At 39.2% G+C, this 20,115-nt stretch overlaps 1 protein-coding gene and 1 pseudogene across 2 annotated transcripts in view; both read right to left on the bottom strand.

Moving 5' to 3' along the window:
- Positions 1 to 20,115, bottom strand: part of LOC111182367 (metabotropic glutamate receptor 8-like) — a 189,278-nt gene that overhangs the window by 138,486 nt on the left and 30,677 nt on the right. The gene's annotated exons all lie outside the window — the stretch shown is intronic.
- LOC149748365 (translation machinery-associated protein 7 pseudogene) overlaps positions 1 to 20,115 on the bottom strand; it is a 40,587-nt pseudogene extending 20,472 nt beyond the window's left edge.

The raw sequence follows: 20,115 nt of genomic DNA, 5'->3' as shown, positions 1-20,115 counted from the left end.
AGGGATTTTTTTTGTTTTATTCCATAATGTATCCTGAGCACATAAACAATGCCTTCAATATTTGTTGAATGAGTAATAGAAATTCAGTTAATTTAACTTCTAGAATAACCTATTTTATGCATACGTCAGAATTTATTTATCCATTTCTATATTAAGGTTTATTGGAATTTTCCCTAAGTTTCTGATATTGTAAACAATATTGCATGAAATCCTTGTATACATATGCAAAAGTCCCCCTAAGGCATTTACCTAGAGTAGAACTACTAGGTCATGGGATATGTGTACATTAAACCTTACGAGATATTATCAAATTTCTCTCCAAAGAGGTTGACCACCTTTTACTCTCACTGCTTTCCTACTTGCTCATTAGCACTTGGCATTATCAGGGTTTTTTTTCTTTTTCCTATCAGATAAGAGTAAAATGGTATCTCAGTTTTCTGTTAATTTACATTTCCCTGATTACTCACTAGTGTGACTGATCTTCATACATGTCCTGACTCTCTGGATTTCCTCTTCTATGTGGGACATATTCTTTGCCCATCTTTCTATCTGACTATTATTTGCCTTTTTAAAAATAACCTCTGGGAAGGAGTCTTTGGTCTGACATTTATGTCAATATCTTCTACCAGGATGTGGCCTACTTTTGCACTTGTCATGGGGTCTTTAGTCATTCAGACCTCTAATTTCAAGTAGTCCAATCCACTGGTTTTTCCTTACTCTCATTTCATAAAGATATCCTCCAACATCTTTATCTATCATCTGTGTTACAACTGTATTTCCTACACACAGTTATAAAGTTTTCTTTTTCACATATGCTCCTGAATACATCTTAAGTAAAAATAAATGGTGTAAGGTAGTGACCTAGTTTAATTTCTTAACAACAACAACAAAAAACAATGAAGAATTCATTCTTTCTGTACTTACAGGCAATCCCACTTCCATCATATACCAAGGTCCCATATGTGTGTGAGCACCTTCTCAAGCTACATATTCTGTTCTATTTGATATATTTGTCTATCCCTGTGCTAATTCCAAATTCCAAACTTTGCCATGTGCTAAAACCTTTTTATAAATCAATATACAAGCAAATCCTTGTTTTTTTCCTTTTTACTTGTTTATTTCAGAATTGTCTGTCTATTCTTGCAATGTTACGTTTGCATCTGAGTTTTAGAATCTGTCAAATATCACACACACACACACACACACCATTAACACAACCTTGCAGTGTTGAAACATCGAATATGTGAGTTTAAATAAACATAGTGTTATCTCACTGATTATTCACGTCTTCTTCTTTATCTCTCAGTAATGTGTATATTTTCTCCATAATGATTCTACAGATTTTTCTTACGTTTATTCCAAAGGACCATATCGTTTTAGTTGATATCATGAAAAGTATTTATTCTATTACGTTTTTAATGGGCGATTTCTCTATTTCTGGTGTATAAGAGAAAGAGGAGCATTATCACGAATTCTAGAGTCAGTTTACCCGGATTTCATCACATACCAACTGTCACCATGGACAAATTCTTTAAACTCTCTGTGACTCAGTTTTCTCAAATTTCAAATGGAAATAATAACAGTGCTACCTCATAAGGTGGTTGTGAGAAGTAAATAAGTTAACATATGCCTGGTGCATAATAATCCAATGTAAAGGTTAGCTTTTATTATTATAAGAATATTATTAATTTGCATAAATTGATGTTATATCTGGCAGCCTTGCAGACTCTCTTGTGAGTTCAAATAGTTTGTAGATAATCTTCGAGTTCATTTTAATAATGATATAACCTACCAGAAAGAACAAATTGAGTTTCTTCGTTCTTCCTGTAAATATTTCTCTTTCTTGTCTTAGTATGTTATCCAGGACTAACAGTATCATGATAAGTGGAGCAGGAAATAGGAACATTCCTGTCTTACTCTCTTTGACAGGTATATTCTAAAGTTTCACCTTTAAGATTTATGTTGCCTTAATTTTTTGTCAGATACTCTTTATCAGGGTAAGGAAGGCCCCTTGCATTCCTAGTTTGATGTGAGTTCTTATCATGACTGGGTCTTAATATAGATACTTAGATTTTCCTTCATTTAATCCCTACACTGCAGTTTATATTGAATATTTAGCAACAATATAAATTGGGCCAGAGGTCAGCAAACTATAGCCTAGACAACCTGCTTTGCAGAAAAATGAAATTAAAAAAAGAAAAAGCTTATCAGAACATAGCCACACCCATTTGCTTACATACATTGCTTGCAAACTATAACGGCAGAGTTGAATAGTTGACAGAGACCAAATGGCCCACAGAGCTTGAAATGTTTACCATCTGGCCCTTTACAGAAGCCTGCCCACCCTGATATACACCATATTAAATCTTACAACTTTCACTCTACTTTGAGGGTCTGGGGAACAAGCAGGGAAGCAGGCCAAAGCAGCTTTTTTTAGAAATCTCTTTTCTAGCTCCCTCATCTCTGATCCCTCTACCATCTCTCATGTCCATGGTTCTCTTTCCTCTTCTCTCTCCTTCCCCCTTTCCTTTTTCCCTTTTCCTTCTCTTATTCTTTTTTCTTAAACTGCTGTTATATGTTCTTTAAAAGCAATGCAAAATCTCATCCTCTCATTAAATCAAAAAGAAAACTGGCTAACATTTCTTCAATGTCTAGGATGTGCCAGATGCTGTACTAAATTACTTCATTCCGAATTCATTCATTCACCCAATACCTACTGAACACTCTACACCAGGTACTGTTCTGGGTGCTTGAAATATATCAGTGAACCAAACAAAGATTCCTGCTCTCATGAAGCTCACCATTTAACAGAGGGAAGCAAACAATAAAAAATAGAGCAAATAATACATGAGAGGAGAAGAGCAGATAGAGGAGGGCATGGGGGTCGGAGAGTGGGCAAGGGTACAGTGCTATACGAAGTGGTCGCAGGTCCCCCATGAGCAAAGCCTTGAAAGAGGTAGGGAGGGAGCACAAAGGCCCGTGGCCAGAGTGTTCCTGATGTGTTCAGGGAAGAGCGAGGAGGCCAGTGTTTCTGTGACAGATGAAGCAGAGAAAACAGGAGATGAGGTCAGAGAGCTTATAGGGGCCAGAGGGTGGAGGCCCTGGTAGGCCTTACTCTGATGGAAATGAGAAGCCACTGAAAGGTTTCGAGCAGAGGAGTTAAGTGATCTGGCTGATTTTAAAAAGAATCACTCTGGCTATTGCGGTGAGGACCATCATAGAAGGTGCAAGGCCATCTCAGTGGCCATGATATCCTTCAGGGAGAGTTCATGTCATTTAATCCCCAACAGCTGGATGAGATGGCAACTATTATTATAGATGAGGAAACTAAGACTGCAAAAGGATAACCTGCCAGGTCACACAGCTACCAGAAGGCATAGCTGGTTCAAACCTGGAGTCTGTCCAAGGTCAAAGGATGGTATCTGGAGTCAGACCGACTTGGACTTTGCTATGTGAAAGTGCTTCATAAAAAACCTCTATATATTCAGTAATCTATGACATTAGAGTTATTTCCATAGTTTCATGATTTTAGATTAATCATATGTTATTTTTGACTCCTAAACTTTTATTTTATTTTATTTTATTGTGGTACGTGGACCTCTCACTGCCGTGGCCTCTCCCGTTGCGGAGCACAGGCTCTGGACGCACAGGCTCAGCAGCCATGGCTCACTGGCCTAGCCGCTCCGTGGCATGTGGCATCTTCCCGGACCGGGGCACGAACTCGTGTTCCCTGCATTGGCAGGCGGACTCTCAACCACTGCGCCAGCAGGGAAGCCCGATTCCTAACCTTTTAAATAAATCACATTTCTTTTTAAAAACTGCTTGGATGCTATAGGTCTAGATTCCTAGGTTTTGTTCTTGGATCACTTATCAAAAACAAAATTAAACCTAGATTTGCAAATATTAGTTTGCTTCCAATAAACTTCAGGACCTGGCGATTTTTTACACTAGCCCTAGAAATGAGAAACTCAAGATTATGTTCCTACTCCCCTATAGAGTCTCAGGATGTATTCTTTAAAATTCACTTCACCACTTGAGTGCTGAGTCTTCTTTTTAAAATCTGCCAACTGACAGGTACCTTCCCAAGTTCAATTCCCATCTTGCACACCGGAAATGCTGTCTTCTGTAATATCACTGGTAAGAAAGATAGTCAGATAGAAGGATTTTCTAATGAAATGTTTCTATTTATTCTTCAGTGACAAACTGGGTGGCTCTAGCCACTCAACACAAAACAAAAGCAACACAAAAATAGTTCATGCAAATTTGATCTCTAGACACTTGGTGAGTTTTTAAACCAGCCACACTGACCCAGGTTTACAGGTAAATGATGCTGAGAAATTTAAATGTGTGTATGTGCGTGTGTGTGTGTGTGTACAATCAATACACAGAAATGCAGTCAAGGATTTAAATCAATCAGCCACAGACATGTATTACATTTACTGAGTGTTCCCTAGGCACTGTCTTAGGGCCTGGGGGTTCAGTGCTGAGAATAAAAAGTCCAGGACCCCTGCCCTCATTAAGCTTACAGTCCTCAAGGGAAACCAAACAATACATACATAAATAAAAATATTAGGAGAGCCTTGAAGGAGGAGGGAGGGTGCAGGGCTGCTCTTAACATGGGCCAAACCCAGCGTGATGGGAGAGGATGGTCAGGGAAGCCTGCCCTGCGAAAGTGATGTTTCAGCTCCGCTGAAGACAACTGAGCAAGGAGAAGTGCAAAGAGGTGAAGGAGGAAAGAACTTTTCAAGTAAAGAGAAGAACCTGTGAGAAGGGCTTGATACAGCAGTGAATCCAATGCCTTGGGGGAAAAAACAGCGAGAAGTCTGGTGTGCCTACTGGCCACCAGGACAGGGTGGGGACTGCATGAAGTGGAGCTTGAGACAGGCAGGGGCCCGGTCAGGTGAGGCTAAAAAGTTTAGATTTAACTCTAAGCTCAAAGAGAAGCCACTAGGGGGATTTTTAGCCATGGAGTGACATGTCTAGTTCTCATTTTTTAAAGATCAGTCAGCCTACTCTGTAAAGAATAAATCAGAAAAGAACAAGAATAGAGAGCACTTTAGGAGGCTGTTGTAATCATCCAGAGGAGAGGCTGCGGGGATGTGGACGGAGCCGGAAGCCGGGCGGTGGGCAAAGGCGACAGATTCAAATCAGCAGGGACTGTGGAGGGGGGACGAGTGAGAAGAGAGAGGCAATGATGACCCCTCATTTTCCAGCTGGTGGATGTAAGGGCCGTTCACTGAGATAGGGGACACGGTGGGAGCGCTGCTTTAGCCCAGGTGTGAGTCCGAGTCAAGTATCCCTTAGGGGTGGAGGGAGGTCGGGGTGAACATCAACTTCAGCACCACTTCTCCCTACCAACCTGAATCATTGCTTGTGAAAGATTTTATTTCATTGGCCCCTTCTTACTGAAGGTATAAGAAGAGTGTCATCCTTGCAGAAGGAAAGAAACAGATGTCTTCTGAGAAGAGCAGGGGGAAAGTTCTGAAAAGACAAAAGTTCTGAGGGCAGAACTTTCCAGAGAAGCCTGAGCACTGAATGCAGTGCAGGAGGAGGAACAGTGTGAAACCGTGATTTATAATAAGAAATACATATTTGGTCCTCATCCCATTTCTGGCACAGCGCTCCTAAGACGCTGATGAGAGCGATAAAGGTGTCTTTTGTTATGTAAATGAGGTGACTTTTGGAATGTACCTAAAGATGGGGGCTGGTTGCCAAGACAGTCAACCAAGTGATTAAAGGGTTGGAACTTCCAGTCCCATCTCCTGACCACTGGGGAGGGAAGAGGGTCTGGAGACTGAGTTCAATCACCAATGGCCAATGAGTTGGTCAACCATGACTATGTACTGAAGCCACCATAAAAACTCAAAAAGGATGGGGTTTGGAGAGCTTCCAGGGTGGCGAAGACATGGAGATTTGAGGAGCATGGTGCACCTGAAGACAGCATGGAAAGCTCCGTGCCCTTTCCCCATACCTTGCCCCATGCATCTTTTCCTGCAACTCAGGCTGTTCCTGAGTTATATTCTTTTATTTATAATAAACCAGTAATCTAGTAAGTAAAATGTTTGCCTGAGTTCTGTGAGCCACTCTAGCAAATTAATCAAACCCAAGGAGAGAAGGGGTCGTGGGAATCTTTGATCTATAGCCAGTTGGTCAGAAGTACAGGTAACCACCTGGGCTTGCAACCGATGTCTGAAATTGTGGGTGGGTGGAGGGATTTAGTCTTGATGAAACTGAGCCCGTAACCTGTAGAATCGGAATCTATCTCCAGGTAGATAGTGTCAGATTTGAATTGAACTGTAGGACACCCAGCTGGTATCCTGAGAATTGCTTGGTGCTGTGTACGAAACCCCCTCAACACCCACGTTGCAACTGGGTGCTCAGAATACCAGAAGAGACAGAAACCGGATGGACCTCAGGAGGGACGCAACTGAGCCAAAGGAGGTGCACAGAGAAGAACATTCTGATTACTTTACATCTTTGCTGAGGGCTGACAATGTTCTCATCGTAACATTTCCCATTTTGCTTTGCTTCCTTGGCGATGGGTGATGTACCTATTGATTACATCATAAAGATAATAGGAGAAGGAAGGGAGGACTGCTTTTCTCATTCAATTGTCTTTTTTTTTTTTTTTTTTTTTTTGCGGTACGCGGGCCTCTCCCTGCTGTGGCCTCTCCCGTTGTGGAGCACAGGCTCCGGACGCGCAGGCTCAGCGGCCATGGCTCACGGGCCCAGCCGCTCCGCGGCATGTGGGATCTTCCCGGACCGGGGCACGAGCCCGTGTCCCCTGCATCAGCAGGCGGACTCTCAACCACTGCGCCACCAGGGAAGCCCTCAATTGTCTTTTTAAAGCCTTCTTCCTGGTTCCAAACACCCAAAAGGGAATACAGAATTTACAGTTAAGGGGAAGTTGTTTCTGAGCATGATTAAATGCTCTTCATCATCCTTTCAGGCAAAATCTTGCAAATACCAAGCTATTCGATTACAGAATCGTATCATTTCTATTTTTAACTTATATCCTAGATTATATAATATACTAATTACGATCAAACATTTTGCAATAATGCAAAGGCATTTGAGTAATCAGTTGGAACTTCCTATTCAGCTCCTAAATATATACCCTAGTGGCTCTCAAACGTGGTCCCCAGACCAAGAGCATTAATGTCACTTGGGATTTTGTTAGAATGCAAATACATGGGTCCCACTCTAAACCTACTGAATCAGAAACTCAGGAGTGGGAGGGGCCAGCAATCATTTTAACAAGGTCTCCAGGTGATTCTGATGCATGCTAATATTTAAGAGCCACTGTCTTAACACGTTTCTTCCCAACCTTTGCACATCTCAGGCAAACACAGAAAGAGATGGTATCTGCACAGCACCCCATGTTAAGAGGATGAAACTACCAGAGGCCTGAAGCCACCAGCCCGAGCCCTGTTCAGTAGTGTGGACTGAGCACCTCACTATCACCCTCTCACAGGCCCACCAGGAGGGAAACTCTGACATACAGAAACTCACACCAACGCAAAAGGAGATATATATGAATGTTCACCATGGCTTTGTCTCTCATAAGAAAAAATCAGGACTCACCAGAATACCTATCAACAGAGAAGAATGGAGAAATTGTTGTACGTTTGTGCATTGGAATGCCACTTGAAGTTACAATGAATTAACTGGAGCTACGTTTTAGCACAGAGAAATCTCAAAAACATTATGTTGAGCCAAAAAAGCAGGTTCTAGAAAAATGCACAGAGCTTGAAAATGTTTATGCAATGTTTATAACATGCTGAGTAATATTGGGTATTATGTGTGGCACGTCTGCATGTAGTAAAATCATAAAGACAAGCATAGGAATGACAAGCAGCCTTTTCGGGACAGGAGTTAACTCTGGAGAAGGATGGTAAGAGGAAAGGGGACCAGGGATGTATACTAACAGGGCTTCATCAATTTTATTTCTTAAAAAAAAAATCTAAAGAAAATGTAGCAGTAAGTTAAATTTGACGTGAGGGGGAATGGGTACACTGGTGTTTCTTATATCACTTTTCATACTTTTCTGTATACATGAAATAGCTCATTAAAAATTTGATAAGAAAAAAAATCAGTTGGAATCTGCTATGAAATTACCTGAGCTTTAAGGCCAACTCTGATAACAGATCTCTGGCACTGGGCAGATTATATTTCTCTCTCGGGCCCTCAGTTTCCTCATTTTGCAAAATAGAGAAGGTTGAATTCATTCTCGATGATCTATTTTTGTTCTCAAAGGGAAAAATCCCCAGCCCCTTGCCGTTTTGGTCTCTATACATAGGCTGCAGCCTCCTCAGGCCTTGGTCATTGTCCAGATGTCTGCCCTAATAGCCCCCTGTTTACAATTGCCTCAGCAACTGGGATGGACACTAATAACACATCACAAAGCAGGAATCAGAGAACCTGTGTTCTAAGATATATTTTTAAGGCAAAAAGAGTAAAAATAAAACCAGAAAACTTTGGCACACAGACAAGCTGTGTGGGATTCAGAAAATACCTCGAATTTGTAAGCAACCTTTCCTTGAAGGAGAATCTTATCCCTAAGCATGGATTTCACCAAGCTGAAGAGAATTTCGAATCAGCATTACAGTGACATTCACTGCTTTATCCCTATTCTTTGGACATCACTTCCACATCCTCATCCACCATTTTGACATCAGATATGATTCAACACAACTAAGTAGTTGACTTTTTCCACAAAGGAAAGCTTAGCTTCTCATTTTCCATGGATTCTTTTGAGCTTCTCTCAAGTTTTGCCTTACAAGAGCAATTCCCTTTCCAAATAGGTTTGTTTGTTGATCCTTTAAATGTGATCAATATTCCAGTAACATGGACATCATAATATTGATGAACTATGCCTACAAAGAGTGACCAACTTTAACTAATTTATTATTTACTATAAAATATTTCAAATACAGAAAAAAGTATACCTACCACCAAGATTTGTCATACCTTTTTAAGTTTTACTAGTTTGCATATTCAAATCAGCCGGGCAGGTTGAGATGGCATTTTCCGCTTCAGGGTTTGTGACACCAAATCACAAGTTTGAGGGCCCCAGGCCCCTTTTGAGGCATTTGTTCTGTGTGATATGGTAGGAAACATATCTAATGTTGACTGACTAGGATTATGAGGCAAAAACAAGCAAATCTGGTTCTCACTCTAAGATGTAGTAGTCTTGGGAAATCATCTCTTGGCCTCAGTTTCCTAATCTATGCTATGCACAGATTGGACTTCATTGTTTATAAAGTCCCTCCAATCTCAGAAATCCTTTGGTTCTATGGAATGACCAAATAAACCAATTGTTCTGGCCTTGTATATATAGTCTCAGTCTTAAGTTTTCAAACTTTTTGGCTAAAAAGTGAAAAAGTCATTAATGAATCATGTAGACTCCAGCTAGACCCAATGCAGTATGTGTGTATACATATTTACTTATTTATATATAATGTATATATTTCAACAGATAGGAAAAATACACACTGCTCAGTTATTGCACAAAAAACTGCCCAGTCACTATTACATAATAGCATATAGTTAATGCTTACTGAATTAATAGGATAAATTATTAAGCTCATACTATGCCAGGGACTATGTTAGGTACTTATGACAATTTCTCGTTATCCTTACAGCAACTCTGAGAGGCAGATACTCCCTACCTGGTATGGATCACAGTACTATTAAATACCAGTCAGAATTCTAAGTCTGTCTTAGCCCATTTCAGCAACGATACTAATACCCCAAAGATAGACTCCTGCTTTGTGAATGAGCTTTTTAAGAGCTTCACCTTGTATATTACTCTAACAACTTCCAGCCTCCATTCAACATTTACCTACAATTTAATACTTCTTACTCAGGTACTCCCCTGACACCTTCTATTATTCATTGTTATGAGGATATGCCTCTCTGGTGGTGAAAAACAAAGCTACAATAATGGAGCCTAGAATGAGAATTAGTCAGTGGGACCCACCCAGACCCTATTCTCACTTAGATAAATATAGTTGGCTTTTCCTACCTTGTGGGTGACTGACTTTGTGAACTACCTGTGGTACCTATTTTATCTTCACCAAACTTCTCAATATATTATGTTACATACCTTAACTTCATAATTTTCTTTGAGGGGACTAGTAGTCTGGTCAGAAAATGCAGCCAGTAATGTGCATTGGATTATAGCAAAACATCTGGCAGGCCCTTTCATACCCAAATGGAGTAGATGGAGAAATGTGGACTGGATGTTAGGACAACCAGTAATTAGATCAAGAGCTATACTCAAACGGCTAGTGATTGGGGCTTCCCTGGTGTTAAGACTCTACGCTCCCAATACAGGGGGCCCGGGTTTGATCCCTAGTCAGGGAACTAGATCCCACATGCATTCTGCAACCAAGAGTTCGCATGCCAGAACTAAGGAGCCTGTGAGCCACAACTAAGGCGCTTGCCTGCTGCAACTAAGATCTGCTGCAACCAAATAAATAAATATTTTTTTAATGAAAAAAAAGAGAGAGAAAAATAAAGAGCTAGTGATTAAGAAAAGAATCTCAACCTGGACAGAGAATCATGCTGCAGGGTTCTGTCCTTGACCTTTTTCTGTTCTGAAATATTATCAGTGGTTTAGATGAACAGAGAGCAAGGTCCTAAAATGTGAAGATGACAAAAAATTGAGTGGGATAATAAATGGATTATATAAACCAAAATAGATTTGACAGGGTGACGTGATGAGTCAAGTTAAACAAATTGAAATTTAACAGAAATAAGTTGAAGATCCAAAAAATAAACTTCTTAAGTACAGGATGTTTAAAGAAAAATGGTTTGGCAGCTACCGTAAAAGAGACATAGGAACTTTGGTTGATAGTAAATTCAATATGAATCAACAATATGACTACCCGAAAGCTGGAGCCACCTATAGCAATAACAGAAATAAGACATTTCTGCAATAACAGAAATAAGAAAATTATCTCATAGAAGTGGAGCCATCGGCTTAATCTTCTTGGCTCTGGTAATTTACTTCCATATTGCATATGGATTGTGATGTTGAATCTTAAAGATATAGACAAAGTGGTGTTGAAACTTAAAGATGTGGACAAAATGGACATTCAGTTTCTCACACCAGAAGAGCCCCATGTCAGATGAAGAGACATTAAAAAAAGTAATAATAAATTTTTTTCAAAGATCTGTTTAGTCCGGAGGAAAGAAGGATATGATAGCTATTTTTAAACACTCTGAAGGACCCAAAGAGGTCAAATGAGAATTAGTAGGTTCAAAGAAAACAGATTGTCACTTGGCATAGCAAGGAAATTACGTACAGGATGATGAGATTGCGAGTTTCCCCATGTTAGATAGATCAGTAACAAACTAAACAGTCTACTGGTAGGATGCTGTATAGGGGAACACATCAGGGGGAGTTTCATCTCAGTGAATTTTGAGATCCCCATGCAAACCTGAAGGAAAATGAATTAACAATCTATAAGTTGCCCAGAAAAAAAGTGACTGTTAAAGACTTACTCACTTACTCTTGTTGCTAATAGTCTCCACAAAATATGGTCTGAAGTTAAATCTGCTACCCACCCACTTCCCAAATATGCATACACACATATATAAAGAAAATATGATTCTTGTCAAAGTGGAATAAACACCAAAGTCTCATAAGTCCCGATTCTACTATTTGGAATCTGTAATAATTCAGAGGGGAATAGGATCAAAGTTTGCCATCTCTAGGGGAAAACATGTTTGCGAAGTAAATTGTTAGTGTAAACAAGATTCTGGGAGGAAAGCTTGGCCTTACATCTAAAGTCAAGAAAACACACCATTAAAAATAATTAGTTTATGGGCTTCCCTGGTGGTGCAGTGGTTGTGAGTCTGCCTGCCGATGCAGGGGACACGGGTTCGTGCCCCGGTCCAGGAGGATCCCACATGCCACGGAGCGGCTGGGCCCGTGGGCCATGGCCGCTGAACCGCCGCGTCCGCAACGGGAGAGACGACAATGGTGAGAGGCCCGCGTACCACAAGAAAACCAAAAAAAACAACAACAAAAAAGAAATCGGAAAGATTTATTTGTACAGAAATCATAAACTAATTATTATTATATTTTTTTTTTGCGGTACGCGGGCCTCTCACTGTTGTGGCCTCTCCCGCTGCGGAGCACAGGCTCCGGACACGGAGGTTCAGCGGCCATGGCCCACGGGCCCAGCCGCTCCGCGGCATGTGGGATCCTCCCAGACCAGGGCACGAAGCCGCGTCCCCTGCATTGGCAGACGGACTCTCAACCACTGCGCCACCAGGGAAGCCCTCCAATTTCTTAATGACCCATTCTTCACCTTGAGTCAGGTAAGACTTACCAGTTGTAAGTACTTGTTAGCAGCACTTATTCTGAATACTGCACAAACTTGAAAATAATAAAGTTAATTTTCTCAATGCTAAGAAATTCAGCTTTCGGGTGAACTAGACCGTACCCAAGTTTAAATTAAGCCCCATTACTTCAAGTTATTAAGGGACTCTTTTGATGATATGTTGCTTTGAGTTCTTCTTGGTTACAGATAAGCAAGAAATGAGGATAGATCATTATTAACCAAAACTAAGTAATTATAATCTAGAGAGAGATTAAAATTGAGTATTATAAGCAGTCTGAAACTTACCTGAAAGAATCCAACCAAAGCTAGAGACCACACACACTGGCCATAAATTATAGAAACTGGGAGTCAGCACACAGGACCCAGTGCTGTTCAAAAGCATGACTGGCAGGGTCACGTGGGCATGTGACCTATACACTTGCACAAGGCCCTGCAGTTAAAATGGCCTTGTGCTCAGAATGGCTGTGCACTTGCTTTAATGCTCTACTCTCAATGTCTTGAAAGTCTTAATGGCTGCTTTACAATATTGTGTAAGTTTCAGGTGTAGAGCAAAGTGATTCAGTTATACATATATATTTTTTTCAGATTCTCTTCCATTACAGGCTATTATAAGATATCAAATATAGTTCCTGTACTATACAGTAAAATCTTAATAATTTTTTAACACTGGGCCCTACGACTACGTAGGTGGTCCTGAAGACTGGTACATCATGGGAAATACGAAAGGCAAGCAAATGAAATGCATATGCACTGGCAAGATTGAAAAATAGTTCCACTTATTAATGTGCACCAATATCCTGTAATCAAGACACAGCCTGCTGGTTAAAGTTATAAAGAATTACTTTGCTTGTTTAATGTGTAAACCAAAGCTAATTCACAAATTTGCTAAGTGTTTTTCTCTGCTGCAGATGTGAGCTGCCAACCAGGGGAGCTTGAGGATTCAAAAGTAATCAGCCACCATTTCAAACGCCATCAAAAAGTCATGTATCCCTTTCAGAAGGCACAGAATTTTGGTACATTTTTACTGGAGTTACAGAAGGAGTGAGGAAGCAAGTGTGAATTTTAAGACAACAAACAATCTCTTCACTTCACCACTGAAATTAGAATCAGCAAAGAACCCTTGTAGCACTTCAGCCTTTTTCAGTATTCTCTGGACTGTGAACTGCCAAAACTACCTGAGAATGGGGGAATTTTGAACCTTTGCTCAAATTATATTTTCCTTGATGTGGGTTGTAAAGCTCCTTCCACCAGTGAAAAACAAACACCTTGAATCCACACTTACAGGACAGAAAGAGTTACCAAAACATTAAAGATCAGAAATAAATCTAATTCATTTCTGGACACATAAATCTATAAATGAATCAATCAGGAAAAAAGTTAAGATGAAATATCAAATATGAAACCCATCTTAGTTTTAACTTACCAAAATTTTCCCTAGTTGATTTCAAGTTCATAAGTAGAGTTTATGTATCCCAGGAGAAGGTATTTAATAGTGCCCTAGATTTATATAACAACATTTGTTCCAAAGAGTACAAAGAATATTCACATACAGTGAATATTCACATACAGTATATAACTTGTCCATATGATATCCCCATAAAAATCATGAAAAAATGCATTATCCTGATTTTCTAAATGGTAGAACTGGGGCACAAAATAGCTAAAAGCTTGCTTATGATCACACACACACACAGAGTAAACTATATTTTGCAATTCATTTCTCCTTTTTAACATTTTCATATTATTAGAATCTCAGTGGAAGATTATTATTATGAAATGTATGCCTACAAAAGGTATTAGTTACAATGTAATTTCAATTATAAATCATTTTATCAGGAGCTCTATGAGGTACTAAATAATTTTTAACAAATATGCAAATTAAGAGATTATATTTTCTTAATCTCATTCTGAAATTATATTTCAGACCAACTCATATTCCACAGACAAAAGAAAACTAATAGAGGTACAAACTCTGACAGGAGCAGTCTTTTAAACGAAATTATATTTTTATTTTAAACCTGCCTTGAAAGAACAGGGGTTACAATTTCTGGAAGAAGCCATATACAAAAAAGAGCCATAATTCATGCAAAAAAGCATTTTCTAAACTGTAATTTACAGTTCGGTTGCCTCACTGCCTTATATCTCAAGCCCTTACTCAAATAATTGCAGATTTGTTGCTCAATTTAAAAACCTTCCTGGAGTCACGTCTTTAATTGGCGTTGTGACGTTTTACGTCATGATGTTGCGTCACCACGTGATGACGCTGTGCCATCACACACATCATCGCATACTGACACAATGTCATGGCATAATATCATCAAATTAAATTCATCAGCCTGGCCCCAGGAAGGGCAAAAGGGATTAAAAGATTTCCTTTGCTCTTGTCAACACTCCTGGTCAGTAGGAGAGAACAGCGGACTTCACAAATTACTTCCTGGTCTCCTAAAACTTCCTGGATCTCAAATTAGCCATGTTTGAAAGTTACAAGAGAGAGTTTATGGGGATGGTTTTCACGGGTTGTTCCTTGCTTTGCCCCATAACCAATGACACCCAAATCCCATTTGAGAGAGAAATGTTTACATATATTAGTCTCCCCTCTTTTCAGGTCATAAGATAGGATCGTATTTGGGCTGGTGGGAAAAAAAAACAAAACCTAACTCTTTGGTTCCTCATTTCTTGTCCTCATCATCCACATTCTTCCAATTCTTTTTCCTCTTCCTCCACATTCTTCTATAATATTCTGAAATAGCAAGTCATGGGAGAGCAGGAGGCGGAGACAGTCAATAGTTTTGACTAGAAACATTTGAGGATGGAAGGAGTGCTGAAAACTGAGATAGGAGGCCTCTGGCCATCAGAGCCTTGATGATGAGCAGGGTCTCCATGTCAGCATCCATTATAAACGTGGGACGTTTGGATGAGACACATGTCATCCAGACATTATCCAAACGACACCTGAACATTTCTGAATTTACTTATAAACCCTTCCCGAAAAATTGTAGTTACCAGTTCATTAAACATGACATTTGTTTGTGCATACTGTCAGGGCATGACCTCTCATTCATGAACTCAGTCACTATGTGCCTGGCACTGTTCTAGGTACAAGGGCTCACGTCAAGCAGAAGAAGCAGTGTCACCCTGAGGAGCTCACAGAGCAGTAAGGATGACAGGTGGGCAACAGATTTCAAGACAATCCGCTAAGGCCTCTAATGATGATAAGACAGGAAACGAATATCTGGAGTTGCCAGGAGGATCCTACAGGGAAGGTAGCATGTTTTTGAATCTTGAAAAACGAGTAGGCAGAGGAGAGAAAAATTCCAGACTCAAAATTTTTTAAATGGGCGTATGGGAGACCCCAAAGTATTAGACTAATTAATCCTTCTGTAGATATTTTCTCAACATGAGCCGTTCATGTAAATGCTATTTTGAGGGGCACCGACTCACACACTAAGATCACCATAATCCATCATAATTACAAATAGCTTCTAGATGATCCTGAAATATACTACATCAATTCAGCAGACTTATTCTGTAGGAGAGTTTTCTTCCATGAGGCTAAATATGTTATTCTCTCTTCCTAACCAAATAAAAATTGGAAATCAAAGTCACTTGTGTTTTCTTGAAAGCACTTGACTGGCCACAAAGATCTCCCTAACTTCATTTCTGATATGTACGTAAAGATGGATTAGAAAAATCCCTACTGATGGTTCACTTTTTTAAAATAGGCATTGAAGAATATTTGTTTTGTCATATACTATGGGAGAAACGACTCAGCCTAGTCAATGGTACGTGGTTATATATTCTGACATTCAGTCCCATATGAAAGCCACTGTTAGGTATTTTCTACTGCTGCCATAATCCTCAAGAGGTGTTTAAAAACTAGACATGACAAGAGAATAAAAACTCTAAGGGATTTCAGCCCAAAAAGACTTGCCTTCATCTCTCTGAAAAGTACATGATCTTGAGAGGCAAGTTTTCAAACAAGTTTCTAAAATATCATACCTAAGCTAGATATACACAAATCCTCTTGGAAGTCAGTAATTATTTAATTAAAACTTGATGAAACCCACTCACCTATGGTCACCTAATCTATGACAAAGGAGGCAAGAATATACAATGGAAAAAAGACAGTCTCTTCAATAAGTGGTGCTGGGAAAACTGGACAGCTACACGTAAAAGAATAAAATTAGAACACTCTTTAACACCATACACAAAAATAAACTCAAAATGGATTAAAGACCTAAATGTAAGGCCAGACACTATAAAACTCTTAGAGAAAAACATAGGAAGAACGCTCTTTGACATAAATCACAGCAAGATCTTTTTTGACCCACCTCCTAGAGTAATGAAAATAAAAATAAATAAATAAACAAATGGGATCTGATTAAATTTAAAAGCTTTCACACAGCAAAGGAAACCATAAATGAGATGAAAAGACAGCCCTCAGAATGGGAGAAAATATTTGCAAATGAAGCAACTGACAAGGGATTAATCTCCAGAATATACAAACAGCTCATGCAGCTCAATATCAAAAAGACAAAAAACCCAATCAAAAAATGGGCAGAAGACCTAAACAGACATGTCTCCAAAGAAGACACACCGATGGCCAAGAGGCACCTGAAAAGATGCTTGACTAATTATTAGAGAAATGCAGATCAAAACTACAATGAGTTATCCCCTCACACGGGTCAGAATGGCCATCATCAAAAAATCTACAAACAATAAATGCTGGAGAGGGTGTGGAGAAAAGGGAACCCTCTTGCACTGTTGGTGGGAATGTAAATTGATACAGCCACTATGGAAAACACTAAGGAGGTCCCTTAAAAAACTAATAGTAGAACTACCATATGACCCAGCAATCCCACTACTGGGCATATACCCTGAGAAAACCGTAATTTAAAAAGACACATGCACCCCAATGTTCATTGCAGCACTATTTACAATAGCCCAGATATGGAAGCAACCTAAACTTCCATCAACAGAGGAATGGATAAAGAAGATGTGGTACATATATACAATGGAATATTACTCCGCCATGAAAAGGAATGAAATTGGGTCATTTGTAGAGACATGGATGGACCTAGAGTCTGTCATACAGAGTGAAGTAAGTCAGAAAGAGAAAAACAAATATTGTATATTAACTCATATATGTGGAATGTAGAAAAATGGTATAGAAGAACCTATTTGCAGGGCAGGAATAGAGACGTAGCTGTAGAGAATGGATGTGTGGACACGGAAAGAGGGAAGGGGGCGTGGGATGAATTGAGAGATTGGGATTGACATACCTACACTGCCATGTGTAAAATAGATGGCTAGTGGGAACCTGCTGTATAATGCAGGGAGCTCCACTTGGTGCTCTGTGGTGACCTAGATGGGTGGGATTGGGGGTGGGGGTGGGAGGGAGGTCCAAGAGGGAGGGGATATATGTATACGTATAGCTGATTCAGTTCATTGTATAGCAGAAACTAACACAACATTGTAAAACAACTATACCCCGATAAAAAAAAAAACCTTGATGAAATCTTTAAATGTGGTTTTTAACCTATGTCAAATATACACATACATACATATATATTCATTAACATATCTACCTTAATAAAATAAATAATATAATAAAAAGCAGAGAATTAGCACGTAGACTCCTGTGAAGACATGCAATAAGTAGTAATTGATGAGAGAGAAAAGAAAATTTCTACATACCAATTCTTTCTTACATATAGAACATATAAAACTTTATCATGAATATGGTAGTAAATAAACAAAATGTAGTCAGAAATTTAACTTGAATAAGTGATACATTTTAGGAAATAAAACATAGAGAATATGAGGGGAAAGATCTGCAGAAGATCGAACTCAAATGTATACAACAGTAGGCTATGGGGTTAATGAATTTCTCAAGACTTATTTCCTTGAGAATTTTAAGTATATCTTTTTTAAAAATTCCAACTCCAGAAGAAAAACAAAAATTCCTTGTCTTTGCAGATTTATTCAGATGGATATTAATGTACCTTTCATCCAGATAGAATTTATTTTATGCAACAGATACACGTGGAAAAAAATTTTTACTTGACTTGTACCTTTTAGAGCAAAGAATTTTTGCAGTACAATAATCACCCATAACTTGCCTGTTTTACAAGTTCAATACTAGCTTTCTCAAACTGGAACCCATTTCTGCAAATATGTCTCAGTTATATAATGATGCATTGGGCCCTGGGAGTAGGGGCTTAGAAGTGTTCACATGAGCCTGTCTGCCTTCATATTCTATGCCTACCTGGAAAGGTATATCCTACCCCTATATCTGAGACAGGTGTAACAAACACCTGTACTCATTTTTCCTGCCCCCAAATCTTTTCTTCAACTTCTTGAGGACTTTTCAGATTCCCATGAACTGGAGCGAAACAGCTCATAGGAAGATTTTAAATTTTATTTATCTCCACGAATAATTTTCTTTAAATTACTGAATTCAGGGAAAGAGAAGGGTGAAAGCACTCCCATTTATTAAGGACCTGCTAGCTGCTAGAAACTGTGTTTGGAGCTTTACATATGCTATTTAATTCAATCACATCCTTAATGCTCTTGAAGAGGAACATGAGTAGAAACTTCAGCTGTTTGAATTAACCCGACAGCTCAACAGTTTTTTTACCAATAGACATATTAACATTTTTAAGCACCTCTATGAGCTGGGTATTGTTATATTAAAATTATCCCAACTTACTATCATTTTACTGCAGTTTCTAGGTGAGTAGGCACAGATCGAGTTACCAATTTGTTGGGTTTTTTGTTTTCATTTTTTTTTAATTGGAGTATAATTGCTTTACAATGTTGTGTTAGTTTCTGCTGTACAATGAAGTGAATCAGCTATATGTATACATATAAAAGAGGCATGAATTGAAGTTGGGGGTTGGTGAACCTGTACTTTTGAAATACCTTCTTGCCCCACTCCTTCTGGCCTTTCCCAAGTTCCCTGCAGGGGAAAGGCTAATACCAAGTAATTTAGATAATCAGAGCTGCAAGCAATAGGCAGGTGGCTGAACTGGTTAAGCCCAGGTGTGCAGGGGCAGAGGCCCAGCAAATCTGGTGAAACATCACATGACCAAAAAAAAGCTCCACCAAGAGAGGAGTTGGGCTTGAAGCAGCACACACTAGAGAGCTACTGCTCTTTACACAGAAGTCATAACTAATATAATATTGTAGGTGAACAACACTTCAATTTAAAAATAAATTTAGATAAAAATAAATAGAAAGCATACAGTATTTGTTTTTCTCTTTCTGACTTCACTCTGTATGACAGTCTCTATGCTAACACATATATATGGAATCTAAAAAAAAAAAAAAAAAAAAAAAAAAGATGATTCTGAAGAACCTAGGGGCAGGACAGGAATAAAAACGCAGACGTAGAGAATGGACTTGAGGACATGGGGAAGGGGAAGGGGAAGCTGGGACAAAGTGAGAGAGTAGCATTGACACATATACACTACCAAATGTAAAACAGGTAGCTAGTGGGAAGCAGCTGCATAGCACAGGGAGATCAGCTCATTGCTTTGTGTCCCCCTAGAGAGGTGGGACAGGGTGGGTGGGAGGGAGATGCGAGAGGGAGGAGATATGGGGATATATGTATACATATAACTGATTCACTTTGTTATACAGTAGAAACTAACACAACAATGTAAATCAATTATACTCCAATAAAGATGTTAAAAAATAAATAAATACATACATAAATAGGAAGGAAGGAAGGAAGGGAGGGAGGAAGAAGGAAAGA

This window comes from Delphinapterus leucas, chromosome 9 (assembly GCF_059928025.1).
Source record: "Delphinapterus leucas isolate spDelLeu-1000000601 "Yukka" chromosome 9, BTC_Dleu_Yukka2, whole genome shotgun sequence".
Classification (NCBI taxonomy): Eukaryota; Metazoa; Chordata; class Mammalia; order Artiodactyla; family Monodontidae; genus Delphinapterus; species Delphinapterus leucas.
This window is presented reverse-complemented; position numbering and strand designations above follow the sequence as displayed.